This window comes from Callithrix jacchus, chromosome 12, assembly GCF_049354715.1.
Source record: "Callithrix jacchus isolate 240 chromosome 12, calJac240_pri, whole genome shotgun sequence".
In the NCBI taxonomy this organism is placed as follows: Eukaryota; Metazoa; Chordata; class Mammalia; order Primates; family Cebidae; genus Callithrix; species Callithrix jacchus.
In genome coordinates this window covers 50,273,799-50,280,427 of record NC_133513.1, presented here as the reverse complement: position 1 = coordinate 50,280,427, position 6,629 = coordinate 50,273,799, and positions in this window count along the sequence as shown.

The window sequence follows — 6,629 nt, the reverse complement described above, 5'->3', positions numbered from 1 at the left end:
TTTGTCCACAGAGGCCAGCTCAGTTCTGCATCCCTGGAGAAGGCTGATGTGAAGCAATATCCATTGCTGAGCATTTGCTAGGTACTAGGCACTAGCACAGACCCTTTCTGTCTGCCATATCCCTCCCAAGCTCACTGCAAGACAGGCCCATCTTCATTCCCTTATAACAGTTGGGGAAACTGGGGCTCAGTGAAATTCCACAGCTTTTCAGAGGTCACATGGCCTGAAGATTCTAGAGCCTACTTCAAACTTTGTTCCCACTGACCCCAGAGTCTCTGTTTAGGTTTTCCTGAAGATGCGAGTGTGTGCTCTGTCCACAGCTATGAATGACCACAGCTATGAATCAGGCACTGCCTAGTCAGGCTCAGCCTGACTTTTCACATTGCAAGGTGGATCTGGTCTGGACAGCAGTCCTGGGACTGCTCACTATATCACTCTGAGACTCTAGCCTTGCTCTTTACCCATAGGGTATGCATATCTATCCCTGGGCATGCTTGATCGTGGCTCAGCAGGGCATTCCAACCAGCTAGTCCTCAGGCTTCAGACACCCCAGCAGTTCGATCAGGCTGTCCTGAGGCCTTTAACACATGCATTGTACAAATGGTGATGACACTGGGGCACTCTATTTACCCCAGATGAAGAGTCTGAGGGCCCCAGTAGGCCAGAGGCTCTGGTGAGGTAGAATCCCAGCCTGTACCAACTTTTCATTGCTTTGAACAAAGCGTAGTCCAACTCTGGCCAAGACCCTGACAACCAGGGGGCAGCAGCCCTGCTGGGCCCAGACCAGGAGCCACCTACCCTTTAGAATGTCAGCATAGCCAAGCTATTATTTTAAGTTTATGGAGACTGACAACCAGCCTCCACTGTTCTCTTGTTACTGAGCAGCACAGGAGTATTGGCAGAGAGGAAGTGTTCTGATATTTCAAATGTTTCTGGTGGTTGAAATAATAGCATAGTTTTGGAAATAACAGGCTACATCATAAAATTACCTCCTTCTGTTTCCTAGAACTTATAATGAGAATAATTTAAATAACCATTATTTACCAAATTTTATTCATGCATGTATAATACTATTGATGTATTGTTCGAGGAAAAGTAAAGCACATATAAAGGAAGTTGTTAAACTAAAAACAAATACAAGGGGACTTTTAAAGGTTTGTGGGAGAATGAAATTAAAAGATAAGACTAAAAAATATAAATTTTGAGTGTGAGATTCAAGTTCTATCAAGGTCAAGACACTTTTGTAAGTGATGATATCAGCCATTTTGTCCATCTCCAAAGAACTGAGGATCCTGGGAATTTAACCATATCAAGGCAGTCTTTTTTACACTATTAAACAGAGAAAAACACGTGCCCTTTAAATAATTTTTAAGATTAGGAAACAAAAGAAGTCACAAGGAGCCAAATCAGGACTGTGAGGTTGATGCTTAATGTTTTCCCATTGAAACTCTTACATAATTGACTTTGTTTGATGAGAGGAATAAGCAGGAGCACTGTCATGATAGATCACTCTTTAGTGAAGCTTTCTTGGGCCATTTTTCTGCTAAAGCTGTGGCTCTCTCAAAACACTCCTAATAAGCAGATGTTACTGCTCTTTGGCCCTCCAGAAAGTCAGCAAGCAAAATGCCATGAGCATCACTGAAAACTGTTGCCTTGACCTCTGCTCTTCACCAGTCTGCTTTTGCTGTGACTAGGCCACCTCTGCCTCTTGGTAGCCATTGCTCTGATTGTGGTTTTTCTTCAGCATTGTACTGGGAAAGCCAAGTTCTATCTCCTGTTACAATTCCTTGAAGAAATGCTTCAGGATCTTAATCCCACTTGTTTAAAATTTTCATCTAAATCTCCCCTCCTATCTGCAGCTTATCTGTCCATGGTGTTGGGTCTTTTTCTGCTATTAGTCATTGGTCCTCTTCAATTAGGGCATGAACAAGATGAATATTTTTTCCTCACAAATTAATATGGATGGTCTGCCACTGTGGGCTTCATCTTTCACATCAACTTTTTTTTTTTTTTTTTTTGAGATAGAATTTCACTCTGTCTCCCAGACTGGACTGCAGTGGCACCGTCTCAACTCACGGCAACCACCTCTGCCTCCTGGGCTCAAGCGATTCTCCTACCTCAGCCTCCCAAGTAGCTGGAATTACAGGTACATGCCACCACACTCAGCTAATTTTTGTATTTTTAGAAAAGACTGGGTTTCTCCATGTTGGTCAGACTGGTCTTGAATCTCTTCCTTTCTTAAAATATGTTATCCATTTGTGAACTTTCAGGTTTTTTGTGGGGGGGGGCATTGTCCCCAAAACTTTTGGTAAAACATCCATGACTTCACCATTCTTCCACCCAAGCTTTACCGTGAATTTAATGTTTGTTTTTACTTATTTTTCACAGAATTCATTTTTTTCTGATAGGGGCTCTTATCAAGTCAATGTCTGATCCTTCTCAGTGTTTCAAACTAGACTCTATTCAGATATATTATAACAAGTTGGTGTGAGTTTATTTTGGTGTAAAAAACGTGAAATCCATGCATAGTTTTCACATAATACACATTTTCCATGAGATTTTTAAAGTCCCTCATAAATAATTCAAAAACAAATTTGGGAAAAAGTGAGACATTATGTAGAGCCTGGTGGTAATGAGGGATTTGGACTAGCAGCTTCATACGGCAGCTCAATGAGAAGCCAGAAGGCAACTCCTTTCCATTTTCTGGGTGGGGCTCCAGCCCCTGAGTGGGGATAAGGTGGACCGAAGCCCTTTATGGAAGCTGGCTCAGGATTTCACCTAGGCTTCCTGGAGAAGGAGGCAGAAGAGAATGTCTCCTTGCCATGAACTCCACATTTCAGCTCACTGGAAATTTAGGCTCTGGGAATGGAGGGGAAGAGGGCAGAGGAAAGGCTGGTAGCGGGGTGGGGTCTCAAGGGAGGGGAGTGACAGAGGAGGCTGAGTCCATGCCTGGAGGTCAGAGAGCAAATGCCCCCAATTGTGCTCCATCTGTGCATCATCTGTGTGAGGATCCATGTGCAGAAACTCGAGGAATCACTGTGTCCATTTATTCAGGTCTGCGCCTCTTGTCTGGAGAGGATGAGGTTTCTTTTAGCCTCCTACGCTCTCCACCAATGATCGTGAGTTTCCATTCCAGTCACAGAATCTGGCTTTGAGAAGAAGAAACAGTTCCTCCAGCTTTTCTTCAAGAGCCTCCGGTCGCCATCTGTAGCTCCAGATCACAAGCTGGACTCAGGGCAGCAGGCACTCCTGGGCTTTGTCCTCATCCGTGCCAAGGCAAAGCCTGGTGAGGGTTTTACATTCCACTAAACTAGTGCTGGACTGCACTGGCACATCCCTTGTCCCTGCACAGAATGCCTTTCATCCCCTGGTTAAATGATTCTGTGAAAAACAAGAGAATCATCACCACAACCCTACCAGAAGACCCTCACCACCCCCCAGGGTGATCTAGGCCAAGTGAAACTTAGGTTCACCTGCTTCTGCAACAAGCTCAATGGAGTCTGCTGGGTTCGCCAATTAAGCAGCTCCCGTGAGGCTGAAGCATCTCCCCCGTTGCCCAGGTGGCTGTAGAGGCTCCTGCAGTCATCACGGGCAGCTGGGCGGAAACACTGAGACCACTGACCAGAGTCTGCCCAGAACCACACCTGCACCTGGCAACAGGGCAGACCATCAGTGGAGAGGCGTGGGGGCACAGCGAACCCTCTGCCCTGCCCTCTGCTGAACCCACTCCTGTGACCCCAGAGCATCTTCCCTCATCCCGAGCACACCCTGTTCTCTCTGCCTGGAAGGCTTCCTCCCGCTGCCGGCCTGGAGCACACCTGTCCACGAAAAACCACTGGCTCCTCACCCCAGGCCCCAGGGGCCCCGGGTGGGGCTGGGTGTTCCCGGAAGGCCTCAGAAGGAAGAGGTGAGTGAGTGAGTGAGTGACAAGGTCCAAAACTATCCCTTGCCGTTCTTTAGAATTCACACTTCCTTGTTCTCTCTTGTCAGTTGCTTCCCTAAGTAAAGCTCAAAACCCCTGTCCACAGAATACCTGAAATACATAATTTAAAATATACATTATTATATAATTTTAAATATTTAACAAATTGAAATAAATGCAAATCTATACCCTGATAACATCAGGTGCTCCTATAACACTAAAATTCACCATTTTGGATTTTGCAATGAAAATCTCAAAAAATTTTTTGGAAAGTACGAATAGAGATATAATATAATAACAGACTGTTTCTATTAATAACCTTTCAATGAAATTAGAAACGAGTGAAAATTGAGGGAAAACCACCACATAGATATGTTACGACCCCCCCCGCCCCGCCCCATAAGACATTTTGGATCAAAAAGCCACCAAAACCAACATGTAGCTCAGAAAGTTAAACATGGAAAAGAAACACAAGAAAAGCAGAGAACGAGAAATAGGAATGAGATCAAAATGAATTCAAATATCTTAGGAACTGTGAAGGCTTTGGTGCAAAAATCCAAACACAAACAAAAAAAAATGGCTTATTTCCTTTCTTTTAAGGGAGGAGCAGAAATATACGATTAAAGATGAGAATAAACAGAAAACCAAAGACACAGAAGAAAATTAACTTCAGATCCACCTTGTAGAGCTCAGAGCTGGAGGTGAAGAGAGCTGGCCTGCTGGGAGAGGCTGGTCAGCCCAGGCTCTCCACCCCACCCTGCCCCACCTACTCTCCCGAGGAGGGCATGGGTACCATGCTAGGGGACCTGGAGAGGGGTACAGAGCCCTGGAGGAGGCCAGGGTCAGGGGCTGCCATGGGAAGGGGAAAGGCAGTGGCCCCCAGTCTTCCCAGAGGCCTCTGGGAAGTCTGAGCAGAGCTGGGAGTCCAGGGCTGCCCCTTCTGCTGGAGAATACACACAGCTCAGCACTAACGGAACAGCGGGATCCCAGGACCTCACAGCCTCACAGTCCCTCCAGAGCGTCAGGGACCAGGCAGTATCCTGGGCAGATCTCAGGGAAGTGGAGGGAGAGCCAGCCACTGCCACTCTTGGCTCCCATCCTGCACAGGGACACAATCTGTTCTCTGAGTGGGTGGGTGGTCCTCCAAAGTGTCCTCCCCTGCCAGAGCCTCAGTTTCCTACTGGTTACTTGGGATTCTGACAGACAGCCTTCAAGGAAGGGAATTCTGACAGCCTCCCAGGAAGGGAATTCCTGTCCTCTCAGTATGCTGTGATTGGCCTCGCAGTTGCAGCCTTAGGCCTGTGAAGGAGTGGGCTCCTCCTAGCCAAGCCCCGTGTCCCAGGACCTTTCTGTGGGTACTCCTGAAAACCCTCTAGAGGCAGCCCCTCAACCCTGAAACAGAAGGGAGCCCCACTTAGCTTTGGTGGCCCGGAATGGATGCTTTCCCAAGATCCGCCCACCCCATCCCCCATTCAGCACATGCTGACCTTGCCCTCCTGGGGTCCTGTCCTCTAGGCCTGGGAGCAAAGTGCTTGTCTCTATCTTGATGCCCAGGTCAAACTAGGCAAACATGACATTTACATTTCAAGAAGAAAGAACCACATTTTCATCAAGAAAGTTTGTACCAATTTATACCCATCAACTGTGTTTGGGAATGTCTATTTCCTATATCTTTGCCAGCCCTGAATTTTAAAAATCTTTTTGTTTCTTTTTTCTCTTTGTGTTTTAGCCATCTGTTTGCCAAAATACAACGCTGCATTTTTCAAAGTGTTTATTTTTTGAAACAAGCACAATTGAGCAACATTTGTTTCTCTTGACTTTCTCCATTTCTTTGACTATATTTATTTATTCCTATCCTTATAGATTTTTCCATTTCCTACTGGGGCTTGTATTGCTTTCTTATTCAGCTGCGGTTCCTTTCATTCAGATTGCACATATTTTCTACCCTGTCACTTACCTTTTACCTTTACCCATGGCAGTTTCCTAATGCACAAGAATTTCATTTTGAAGAAATCAGATTTGGCGAGTGTTATGGCATGAATGTTTGTGTCCCCCAAATTCAGATGTTGAAATCCTAACCTCAAATGTGATATTAGGTGGTGGGGCCTTTCAGAGGCAGAACCCTCATAAATGGGATTGGTGCCCTTATCAAATGGACCCCAGCTCTCACCTTCTTTCTGCCGTGTGAGGACGCAATGAGAACTCAGGGCCATTTGCACCAGGAAGTGGGACCTCTCTAGAACCAACATGCTGGTGCCCATCACTCAAACTTCCAGCTACCGGCCAGGCGCAGTGGCTTAAGCCTGTAATCCCAGCACTTTGGGAGGCCGAGGCAGGTGGATCACGAGGTCAAGAGATCGAGACCATCCTGGTCAACAAGGTGAAACCCCGTCTCTACTAAAAATACAAAAAATTAGCTGCGCATGGTGGCGCGTGCCTGTAATCCCAGCTACTCAGGAGGCTGAGGCAGGAGAATTGCCTGAACCCAGGAGGCGGAGGTTGCGGTGAGCTGAGATCGCGCCATTGCACTCCAGCCTAGGTAACAGAGCAAAACTCCGTCTCAAAAAACAAAACAAAACAAAAAAAACTTCCAGCTACCAGAATTGTGAGAAACCAATTACTTTATAGGCCACCCCACTTACGTTATTTTGTGACAGCAGCCTAAAAAGACTAAGGACAGCAAATTATTTGGCTCCTGTCCTTTAAG